Genomic DNA, 12,926 nt, shown 5'->3' on the forward strand with positions numbered 1-12,926 from the left:
TGCATTAAGCAATACACATCCAGTGAGCAGCAGTTCTGTGGGTAAAAACACCTTGTTAATGAAAGTGCTATCTGAAAGGCCGCAAAGAATCAAGTAACAGCTACTTACAACAAGGTTGTGCAGAGGCCCTCTGTGACTGCACCATGTAGAATAGCTTGAAGCAGATGGGCTACAACATAGAAAACCACATCCTGCCAGCTAAAATCAGCAAAGTGAGGCTATGGTCGATGGGGTTACTACCTGGATCAGAATTTGGCTGCATCCTGCTGGGTATGGTGGTGTTAATAGCAGCATTATTTAAATGCCACTCCATGTTTGACATGAAACATAAGGTGATTAAATGTTTAAAGATTAAAGGTTAAAGATTAAAAATGATTAAAGCAAAAGTCTTCTACTTTCTTAACTTATTATATGTATTTGTAACTTCTTTTACTAGCAGCATAGAGGCCTGGGGTTGGCACAACCTGCCTAATACAGGAATAACGATTGTGTTCTCTCAGAACCAAGCCTCTTTGAATGTGAATCATTTCTCTGTGCTATCACCTTTTGCTGGTCTCCGTTGGTATATGTGCAATGTCAATGAGTCTTCAGGCCACTTTGGGGGTATTCTGAAGTGGACATTTGCTCTCTCGAAAATAAAATATTTGATTTACAAAGCCAAAAACACACACACTTCAAAACAGGTGAGGAGGAATAAAGCTTTGAAACTTTAAAGAAAGAAAAAGCACTAACATGGCCTATCAGTGCTGAATAACTTTTTGAAAGATACAGGAAGGTAACACATATCAAACAAGAGTTTGTTGCCCAGCAGGAACACAAGCAAGCTTCTTGTCTATGACAGACTCCTGTCTGTTTAGCTTCATTTGAAGAAAATAATTCCAAAAGGACAGCACAGCAGACATTAGCAGCCATTGAGCAGCAGGGTGTGATATCCGTTCTTTTATTGTCCTAATGCAGTATAATTTACAAGAATTTCCCTAATAAACAATGCAGTTATTCCAGGGGCTCCTCTGTCCCTCTCTCAGTACCTAGACTACTTAGCAGAGTTGAAATGAAAGAGTTCAGTGTTTGAGCTTCACCTTGGCCTTGTTTTTAGTTTGTCTTTGGACACTTACCTTTGAAAATGGTGCTTCTTGCTATTAATGCAAGATTAATTCACATGGAAATAAGAAAATACAGCAAAGCATTGCATCAATTTCTGCACAACCATTTCAAGCCAAAGTCACAGGGATATACTAATTTCATTTTTGTTCTAATCTATTTACTTTAAAACCAGATTCATTTTTCTCTACCAGTTGTCCTATATTTACTATATGGTGTCACACACATGCACTTGGGAGGCAGCTGGAGGGCTTAAATAATAATAGTACCAAGACAGACCAGGAGGTGGCAAGCTGCACTAACTTTCTCTGCCTGTCTTCTGCAGACTATCCTTAGGAAATCCCACTAGGTACCAGTGCCATGGACAGTTATTGTGACTATGGCTACTTTGCAGATTATACCAGTTCACTGTTCTGTTCCTTAAACGTACACCAGTCATAAAACAAATATGTAGACTTAAAATAATAGCTTAATTTCATTATTGGATCTTTTCGCATTTTGGAGGCTTCATTTTCTCTGTCATTTCCTTTTCTATTCTTTTTATTGTTCCAAAGATTCTGACTATCCTTGGGAAATCCCAATAGGTACTGGTGTCATGGATAATGCCACTTCCGGTACCGGTGCCATGGATGATGTCACTTCCTGGTCCTGAAGATGCCAATTTCCGGTACTAGTGCTCCAGCTGACGTCACTTCCAGTCTTGACGACATCACTTCTGATTACGGTCCAGATGATGTCACTTCCAGTCACGGCGTTTAAAGCCACCATTTTACCTAACTCAAATCAGTTTTGTTTTGAACTCCAACCTGTAAACAACTCAACAAAAATAACCATTTGCAGCCAAGGCATAATATACAGGTGCCTGCCCCAAACCTTTTTGATGTCTATGGATAGTTATTGTGACAGTGGCGTAGTTGGCAGGATGCAAGCCCAGAAGAAACAGGGACAGGACCTGAAAATGTACCAGGTGGGAGAGTACCAAGTTTCCGAATGGGGGGTTCATCCCGTGGTCCAGAAAGACCTGGCGCAGACTCCGATCCCAAAATATATGTCCGGGCTATTAAAAAAGTGAGAGTATAGGAGTGATACACAGGAGTGGGCTGGTTGCTATGGGGGAAGCGAAGGGGGCTTTTTATGTTCTCTCAGAGGAGAGAGCTGCCCCCCCACTAGGGTTAAGGCCCTAGTGAAATGGGGGGTATCCCCAGACCAGCAGGTGAGAAAAATAAATAACTGGACCTTCGATCCAAAGCAGCCGACCCCGGAGCAAGCCTTTGCTCTCTGGAAGAAGGTAGCACAGTGGCTAAGGCCATTTGAGTGCTCTACAATCCAGACAGTACAGCAGGTCACCTGCTTTCTCCTGGTCACAAATTTCCTGAGCATTTCACCCTGCCAGTCTGGGTAGACTTTCAAAAAATGGATGAGCTCATCGAGCTCATAGAAACATCTAGGACAGCCTTGCAATCTGGTAGAGTAGAACAGTCCTTTATCGGACGCTATGGGGATTATGTCCCACAAAATCTGCCTCTCCTGTACAAACCGGAGCCTGTTCCGAAGTCCCTGGATCTGCGGGCGGGCAAACCACTCAGCGATGAGGAGAAATGCAGCTTGGAGGGAGAAGGGGGGGGGGGTTTGTGTGCACTTATAAACCCCCTGACGACATCACATACAGGAGTAGTTATCCTTAATGGGTTTTCGACTCCGGCAGCAACATTTCAATTGTTGATCGCTGATTTGTACTACCACGACAATGGGTGAAAATAAAGCGCAGTATTACTTGTATACATGGAGAAATCCAACAGTATAAAACCGCCCTATGTTTCATCAGCCATGGAGGATCGCTAAAGAAATTCCCTGTAGCGGTCCTCCCGAATCACCTTTTCCAGTGATTCTAGGGCAGGACTGGTCTGACAATAAAGATAGATAGATAGATAGATAGATAGATAGATAGATAGATAGATAGATAGATAGATAGATAGATAGATAGATAGATAGATAGATAGATAGATAGATAGATAGATAGATAGATAGATAGATAGATAGATAGATAGATAGATAGATAGATAGATAGATAGATAGATAGATAGATAGATAGATACTTTATTAATCCCAAGGGGAAATTCACATAATCCAGCAGCAGTATACTGATACAAAGAAACAATATTAAATTAAATAGTAATAAAAATGAAAAGAATTCAAATAAAATTAATGTTCGCATTTACTCCCCCGGGTGGAATTGAAGAGTCGCATAGTGTGGGGGAGGAACGATCTCCTCAGTCTGTCAGTGGAGCAGGACAGTGACAAAAGTCTGTCACTGAAGCTACTCCTCTGTCTGGAGATGACACTGTTAAGTGGATGCAGTGGATTCTTCATGATTGACAGGAGTTTGCTTAGTGCCCGTCGCTCTGCCACAGATGTTAAACTGTCCAACTTTAATCCTACAATGGAGCCTGCCTTCTTAACAAGTTTGTCCAGGCGTGAGGCGTCTTTCATCTTTATGCTGCCACCCCAGCACACCACCGCGTAGAAGAGGGCACTCGCCACAACCGTCTGGTAGAACATCTGCAGCATCTTACTGCAGATGTTGAAGGATGCCAACCTTCTCAGAAAGTATAGTCTGCTCTGAGCTTTCTTACATAGAGCATCAGTATTGGCAGTCCAGTCCAATTTGTCATCCAGCTGCACTCCCAGATATTTATAGGTCTGCACCCTCTGCACACAGTCACCTCTGATGATCACAGGGTCCATGAGGGGCCTGGGCCTCCTAAAATCCACCACCAGCTCCTTGGTCTTGCTGGTGTTAAGGTGTAAGTGGTTTGAGTCGCACCATTTAACAAAGTCTTTGATTAACTTTCTGTACTCCTCCTCCTGCCCACTCCTGATGCAGCCCACAATAGCAGTGTCATCAGCGAACTTTTGCACGTGGCAGGACTCGAGTCATATTGGAAGTCTGATGTATATAGATTGAACAGGACCGAGAAAGTACAGTCCCCGCGGCGCCCTGTATTGCTGCACACAATGTCAGACCTGCAGTTCCCAAGACGCACATATTGAGGTCTGTCTGTAAGATAGTCCACAATCCATGCCACAAGGTGTGAATCTACTCCCATCTCAGTCAGCTTATCCCTAAGGAGCAGAGGTTGGATGGTGTTGAAGGCGCTAGAGAAGTCCAAAACATAATTCTTACAGCACCACTGCCTCTGTCCAGGTGGGAGAGGGATCGATGAAGCATATAGATGATGGCATCCTCCGCTCCCACCTTCTCCTGGTATGCGAACTGCAGAGGGTCGAGGGCGTGGCGGACCTGTGGCCTCAGGTGGTGAAGCAGCAGCCGCTCCATGGTCTTCATCAGATGTGACGTCAGAGCAACAGGCCGGAAGTCATTCAGCTCACTAGGACGTGATACCTTTGGGACAGGAGTGATACAAGATGTTTTCCAAAGCCTGGGACTCTCCCCTGTTCCAGGCTCAGGTTGAAGATGCGCTGTAGAGGACTCCCCAGTTCCAACGCACAGGCCTTCAGCAATCGTGGCGATACACCATCTGGACCCGCTGCTTTGCTGGCACAAAGTCTTTTCAGCTCTCTGCTCACCTGGGCTGCTGTAATTGTGGGTGGGGATGTCTCACCTATGCTGGTATCAGCAGAAGGATGGTTGGAGGATGCAGTACTCGAGGTGAGAGTGGGTTACTGTGATCAAACCTATTAAAGAAGTTGTTCATTTGGTTTGCTCTCTCCACGCCTGTCTCGATGGCGGCACCCCTCGAGCTGCAGCCAGTGATAATCTTCATCCCATCCCACACTTCCTTCATACTGTTGTTCTGCAACTTCTGCTCCAGCTTTCTCCTGTACTGCTCTTTCGCCCTGAGCTGGACTCGAGTTCCTTCTGCACGCACTTCAGCTCATGCTTATCACCACCTTTAAAAGCCCTTTTCTTCTGGTTCAAAAGGCCCTTGATGTCACTTGTAATCCATGGCTTGTTGTTAGCATAGCAGCATACTGTTCTTACTGGAACTACAATGTCCATACAGAAGTTGATGTAATCAGTTGTGCATTCAACAGCCTCTTCAATGTTCTCACTATGTGATCTCAGCAATATATCCCAGTCTGTAGTTCCAAAGCAGTCTCTCAGAGCCTGCTCTGCCTCAGGGGACCACTTCCTGAATGAGCGTGTGGTTGTAGGTAGCGCCTCACTCTTGGTTTGTAGTGAGGCTGAAGCAGAACCAGGTTATGATCTGCTTTCCCAAGCGCAGGCAGTGGGGTGGCGCTGTATGCGTCTTTAACGCTTGCATATAGTAGGTCAATAGTCCTGTTTCCCCGAGTGTTACAATCCACATACTGGGAGAAGGCAGGTAATGTTTTATCCAGCGTTACATGGTTAAAGTCTCCAGCGATTAGCACAAGTGCCTCAGGGTGCTGCGTTTGTAACTTAGCAACTGCGGAATGGATGATGTCACACGCCATCTCCGTTCGCTTGAGGGGGGATGTAAACAATAACAGCAATCACGTGTCCAAACTCTCTGGGCAAGTAATAGGGGCGCAGACTTACGGCCAACAGTTCGATGTCCCTGCAGCAAGTGGAGATTTTAACGTTTACATGTCCTGAGTTGCACCACTTTGTATTGACATAGAGAGCGAGTCCTCCTCCTTTCTTCTTTCCACAGGTACTTGCGTCTCTGTCCGCTCTAACTGTGCTAAACCCGGGTAGCTCCACGTTAGCATCTGGGATGATAGACGTTAGCCATGTTTCACTAAAACACAGCAAGCTGCATTCTCTGTAGGTTCTGACATTTTCACCAGCACAGCCAGTTCGTCGATCTTATTTTGTAGTGAGTTTACATTTCCCAGGATCACAGAAGGCACCGACGGTTTATAACGCCATTTTCTCGATTTAATCTTATTTTTTATCTTTGCGCCGGCTTGGCTGCCCGATATCGTCTTCTTACCTCGTCAGGGAAATAAGGAACCACACCGCATAAGCATTTCTTCTCAGTGCTTTAAGCTGACTTCTTGAATAGGCGATTCTCGGAGTGTAACAATCCATGTCAAATAGTAAAATAGTAAAAATGTGTAAAAAGTGTCCAGGGAGCAATTCCACATAAAAGAAAGTGGTAGAAGTGATCAGTGAGATAGAGAAAAATAGAGATAAAAAGGTAAAAAGATAAAGTCGTATACGGAGCTGCTGGAAAGGCTGCCACTCGGATGCGGCGCCGGAAATGAATATTTTGATATTTTGAAAGAAGGTTGGAAGGAGAGGCTCTTCCCTCTATCAGTAATATTAGAATATACTGCACAATTACAAGATCGATTTGGAAAAATTCGACTTATTTTAGAAACTCACATGGAAGAGCCGTAAGCTGCATAAGCCCACTATTATGACCGTGGTATGACTCTCTGAGAATTCCATCTGGGGGATCGGGTCGTGGTGTTAGTTCCTACCTTCCACTCTAAGTTGCTAGCACAATGGCAGGGCCCCTATTAAGTTAAGGAGAAGAAAGGACTCATCGATTATTTGGTGAAACAACCCAATCGTCAACTGAGCGAGCATGTAAACTTGCTGAAGCCGTGGAAGAAAAGGGATCCCGATTCCTCCTCCGCTCAGCCCCGCAATTTCTTTGCTCAGAAAAATATCCTTAACTTTGGTACTGAATTAAATTCCAGACAGAGATGGGAACTTGAAACAGCTATCCTGTCTGTCCTGGAGGTAGTGAGCGAGAAGCCAGGAAAGACCTCTCTGATTGCACATCATCGTTTGAGAGCGCCCATATCTGCTGGAACCAGGTGTTATTGTGGAAAGTTGTAGTCCCTGGTCCAGTCCGATAGTCTTGGTTAGTACTGTAAGCCTGATGGGAGTTGGAGTTTTTGCAATGACTTCTGTTGGCTTAATCAAGTCTCCCAATTTGATGCTTATCGCATGCCTCAAGTGGACGACCTCCTAGAGAGGTTTGGACAGGCAAATTATTTGACCACCCTTAACATGACGAAGTGGTACTGGCAGGTTCCTTTAATGGACTCTGCTAAGGTTAAAACCGCGTTTAACACCCCTAGTTGACACTGGCAATATTGTGTCCTTCCATTCAGGTAACATGGGGCTCCTGTGACTTTCCAGCATCTGGTGGATAAAGTGCTCCAGCCCCATAACACATATAGTGCTGCCTACTTGGCTGACTTTGTCATTTATTCCAGCACATGGAAGGAAAACATAGAGCAATTCCGAGTGGTATTATGGACACTAGGTGAAGCCGGGCTTCAGATCAATCCAAAAAAATGTTTTTTTGGGTTGAAGGAAGCCAAACATTAAGGCTACCTGTGGATCGGGGTATCATTAAACTGTAGTGTTCAAAAGTAGATGTCATATTGAAGTGGCCCTGTCCGCGAAACAAGCAGCAAGTCCAAGCATAAGCTTTTGTCAGCATCAGTCTTGAAAGCACCTAACTTTTCAAACCCTTTCATTCTCCAGACAGACGCTTCAGACACAGGTTGGTGCCGTGCTGAGCCAGAGTATTGATAGTGTTGAGCACCCCATTATGTACCTGAGACAGAAGCTGTTGGATCGGGAGACCAGGTATGCGGCGGTGGAAAGGGAAGCCCTTGCGATTAAATGGGCGATTACGCAGTTGAGGTACTACCTCTTGGGCCGTGAATTCACTGTTGTTACAAATCATGCACCCCTACAGTGGATGGCCTTACACAAAGAGTCAAATCGGCAGGTCACCAGGTAGTTTCTTGACCTCCAACCATATGTTTTCGCTTATTCATCATAAGGGTTCTCTCCATGCCAATGTCAATACCCTTTCTTGTATTCACGACCTAACAGTCAGAGCTGCCCAACTCGAAGGGTCTGGGCTGAGAAGAGGGCCTTGTCACACATGTGCGCATGGAAGGCAGCCAGGGAGCTTAAATAATAGTAGTACCATGCCAGACCGGGGGTGGGCAAGCTGCACTAACTTTCTCTGTCTGGACCTCTGCAAACTATCTTTAGGAAATCCCACTAGGTACCAGTGCGATGAACAGTTATTGACACAATGGTTACTTTTCAAATTATAACAGTTCACTTTTCTGTTCCTTAAACTTACACCAGTCATAAAACAAATATGTAGACTTAAAACAATAGCTTACTTTCATTATTGGATTTTTTCGCATTCTGGAGGCTTTTATCGTCACTGTCATTTCCTTTTCTATTCTTTTTATTGTTCCAAAGATGCTGATTTTATCCACAGCCATCTGTAAAAAAATATATTGTCGAGATAGTAATTTTATCTGTTTGCATCACCTCGGCCATAGTATTTCTTTGACATAATCTGTTCTAACACATTGTTCTAAACTTCTGTTTTCCTGTTTTTTCTTTATGAATATAATTATTTCTTTGTTTAATTCTGATTTGAAGAACTGTCTTGCCATTTTCCAAATAGTTTTTGCTTTCTTACGTTCATATTACACATGCTTTGCAGGTTCTCTCAATTTTACACTCTGGATTGATTTTCATTTGAAGTGGTTATTATTTGTGCATAAAATGTCATGTACCACCTGCTGCACTAAATTCTTTAGGTTATTTGGTGGTTGTTTCCTTGCTACCATTTCCTAAATTTTCCAGGATTCTTCTCCTGATGTTACCTTTATACATTCAAGAACTTTCTTTTCTTTTACTTTCCAGCTTATTAGTTTCCAGTTACTCCATATTTTCTTTTAATCTTCTTCAAACATATGTTGTTTTATACCTTCTGTTATCTTTCTGTAAATCCTGTGTATATTAAAGTTGCTGTTTTTGTATTTGTTGTTTAGTATAATTTTCATATTTCCTTAAACTTCCTCCCATCATATATCTCACCATATTCACCATTTTTCCTCTTCTTTTTTGCATTATCTTAATACATGCTGCTGGAAACTTCAATGTTAAGATGTACTGATGATTTGCTGCCTACTACATGGGCTCTCTGATGGCACAAAGACAATAGCCCAAAAGAAGATAAGGCTGTGTGGCAGGACTCTTTGGGAGGTTTGAAAATCTTACAACATTGGCCCCAAAAGTGTGGACTAATCCTGTAGGCATTTGTGGACTATTCTAGGTCATTGTAAGTCAGTAGATGAGGTGTGTATGCAGTCATATGGCAGAAAGCAGTTCATTCTGGAGTACAATATTCTTTGTAAGTTGTGGTAATTATGCTTCAAAGACCCATGATATTCTATATGGTGTTCCACAAGGTTCTAACCTGGGTCCGCTGCTCTTTTCGATTTACATGCTTCCTTTAAGTCAGATTATCTCGGGGCATAACGTGAGCTACCATAGCTATGCTGATGACACACAACTGTACTTATCAATAGCCGCTGATGACCCCAAGTCTGTTGATTCACTGACACAATGTCTTACTTGTGTTTCGGAATGGATGAGTAGTAATTTTATCAAGCTAAATAAAGAGAAAACAGAAATTTTAGTGATTGGCAATAATGGATATAATGAGGTTATTAGAAATAAACTTGATGCATTAGGATTAAAAGTGAAGACTGAGATAAAGAATTTAGGGGTAACTGTTGACTGTGACCTGAATTTTAAATCACATATTAATCAGATTACTAGGACAGCATTTTTTCACTTAAGAAATATAGCAAAAGTTAGATCTCCTATAACATTGCAAGATGCTGAAAAATTAGTTCACGCTTTTATTTTGAGCCGGTTAGATTACTGTAATGCACTCCTCTCAAGACTACCAAAAAAAGACATAAATCGACTGCAACTAGTACAGAATGCAGCTGCTAGAATCTTAAATAGGAAAAGAAAATCCGAACACATCTCTCCAGTTTTCATGTCACTACATTGGTTACCTGTGTCATTTAGAATTGACTGTAAAATCCTGCTTATAGTTTACAAAGCCTTAAATAATCTCGCTCCATCTTATATTTTGGAATGTCTTACACCTTACACTCCAAATCATTAGATCTTAGATCTTCAAATGAGTGTCTGCTTAGAATTCCAAGAACTAAACTTAAAAGAAGAGGTGAGGCGACCTTCTGCTGTTCTGCACCTAAAATCTCGAATAGCCTGCCAGTTGGAATTCACCAGGCTAATACAGTGGAGCACTTTAAAACACTGCTGAAAACACATTACTTTAACATGGTTTTCTCATAGCTTCATTTTAGTTAAATCCTGATGCTCTGTATATTCATTTAATTATCATTATTATTTTTGGTGTCTCCAAAATCCGTACTAACACCTACTTTCTCTTCTGTTCTTTTTGCAGTTTTCTGTGGTGGCGATCTGTGCCTCCACCACCTGATCAAAGCACCGTGATGTCCCTACATTGATGGATTAAAGACCAGAACTCCACATGACCATCATCATAAGATTCTTCCAAGAGAACCCTAAATACAAAGAGGACTGATGGAGGTCATTTATGTTAGGTAGAATGCCAAGAGGGGGCTGGGCGGTCTCGTGGCCTGGAACCCCTGCAGATTTTATTATTTTCTCAAGTTGTTTGGAGTTTTTTTTTTTTTTTTTCTGTCCTCCCTGGGCATCAGACCTTACTTTTATTCTATGTTAATTAGAGTTCCCTAATTTTAAATTATTTATTTTGTCTTTTTTCTCTTTCTTCATCATGTAAAGCACTTTGAGCTACATTATTTGTATGAAAATGTGCTATATAAATAAATGTTGTTGTTGTTGTTGTTGTTACAAGCACGGAATGCAAGAGACAGAAGTTGAATGTTGAAGTATTTGGTTGAACGGGATTGTCCCACCTAGAGGAATGGAATTTTACTACAGCTGATGTGACGTACGATAGGAAGCAATGAAAGAGAAGCCATAAGCACCTTTCAGGTTTTGATGATGGTGTTATTCAAACACCTTTTGGGATACATGCCTTTCAACTATGAATTTCATGATGGTAATGAATATTAGTTGGCAAAGATCAACAAATATAACTCACAATGGTAGTTTTTCTCCATGGCTGTTTGCACCTTTGTCATTGCTGATTTGCCAAGTGTGACATGTTGTCCACAATGAACTAGCAACATGGCCTCTATGATCTGAGTGGCTGTGTAGAGTCTCCTAGTTCTCTTGAGTTTGTGAATGTGATAATAGTGTTAACAGGAGTGTGCATTCTAATACCGGCATTACAGCATAGCATTAGCATATGTGAAAAAACCTGATCTTTACACAGTTGTTAGTCATTATCAGCCAAACCTTCCAGTGCCACAGTGGCATCAGAAGAATGCAGTTACTCTTGTCTCTTCAGTTGGTTTACCAAACAACAATTTATTATGACATAGCTGTGCTCACAGAAGATTGCTTCAGAGCGCAACCCAGTCTCCCTGAAGCAGAACTAATGGCCGTCAGATGTGTCAGATTTACTAAGCTGGCAGTCTTAATGTACAGTGGTGTGACAGCAGATTGGCACAGTGATTAGCATCCCAGGTCTGAATCCCATGTCCAATCATGGCCCTTGTGGGTTTTCCTTCCATCTCTATAAAAATGTGTAGGTTTGTTACGTCATCAACTTAAACTGGCCCAGTGTGACGCTGTGTGTGAGAGGGAAGGAGTGAATGCGTCCTCTGATGTACAGGTACATTCTCCAAAGCTTGTTCTTGTTTTGTACCTTATAGGATAAGCTTCTGCCCTCCATTACCCTATATGTATTAAGTAGGTGTAAGAAAATTATACTAATAGGGAATCGTACAGTTGTTTTTTTCTTTTTTTTTTTCTAGGAGCATTTGGAGATGCTGGTTACTGTTGGTCTAATTTAAAATAAAGACTGACTAGCAGACAGTGGGAAGACTTTGGGTGGCCAATACTAAAGTAAGGGTCTGATAAGATCTAAAAATTCCACTCCATCTCTGTCGAAGAGCAGCAGAGTCTCAGCAGTGAGGGGAGAAGCTGTGCTGAAAAAAGGCAGAGCATTAAAGGTCCATAGGCATCAAAAACATTGAATATTCATTATGTTTTTTTTTTTATTTTATCAAATAAAATGTGAAATGGTACACCTTCAGGTAGCTGAAAGCTTTTTATCCTTTTTTGCATTGCACTTTAGAACAGTGAACAGATTCAACAAAAAAAAAAAAAGAAAAACCTAGCTGAAACCAAAATAATCTTACGCACATCAAAGACTATTATTTAGTCTAAAAATAGTCTAAAGGGCAGATGTCTTGCTCTTTCTGCACGTAGCGCATCACTTCATTCTACTCTCTTCATATAAGAAGAATGCAGGCGAATTTAGAGAAAAGTGGCTTCCAGCTACATGATTGCCCATGTCTATTTACATTAGCCTGTGCCTAGGGTTGAGTTTGTAATTCTGTAACTGTGGCTGAAATGCTTCATAAAGCGCCCTCAAGCAATGCACTAAAGTAGTGACTTTAGTGAGAAAGACATAAACTGGCATTTGCACCACACATACAAAGAAATTTGTATATATATATATATATATATATATATATATATATATATATATATATATATATAGTGAAATATGACGGCCGGACACACACAGGCAGACACCGTTTGCTCCATCACCACACGTTTATTTACAATATGTCACAAATGTTAAGTGCACCGCCACCAAAACCCCCAGTCTCCCCAAAGTCAAAAGTCACTGTCCACACACACAAACACTCAGGCCTTTCCTCGCCTCCTCTGCCACGACCTTGTCCTCCTCCTCATCCGACTCCAGCCTTGATTGCAGGGTGGCGGCTCCTTAAATAGGCGGCTGATTGCCGACCGCACCCAGCCACCTGTGACAATATATATATACTGTATATATATATACTGTATTTACTGTATATATAATATACAGTGCATCCGGAAAGTATTCACAGCGCATTACATTTTCCACATTTTGTTATGT

The sequence above is a fragment of the Polypterus senegalus genome, chromosome 8 (assembly GCF_016835505.1).
Source record: "Polypterus senegalus isolate Bchr_013 chromosome 8, ASM1683550v1, whole genome shotgun sequence".
In the NCBI taxonomy this organism is placed as follows: Eukaryota; Metazoa; Chordata; class Cladistia; order Polypteriformes; family Polypteridae; genus Polypterus; species Polypterus senegalus.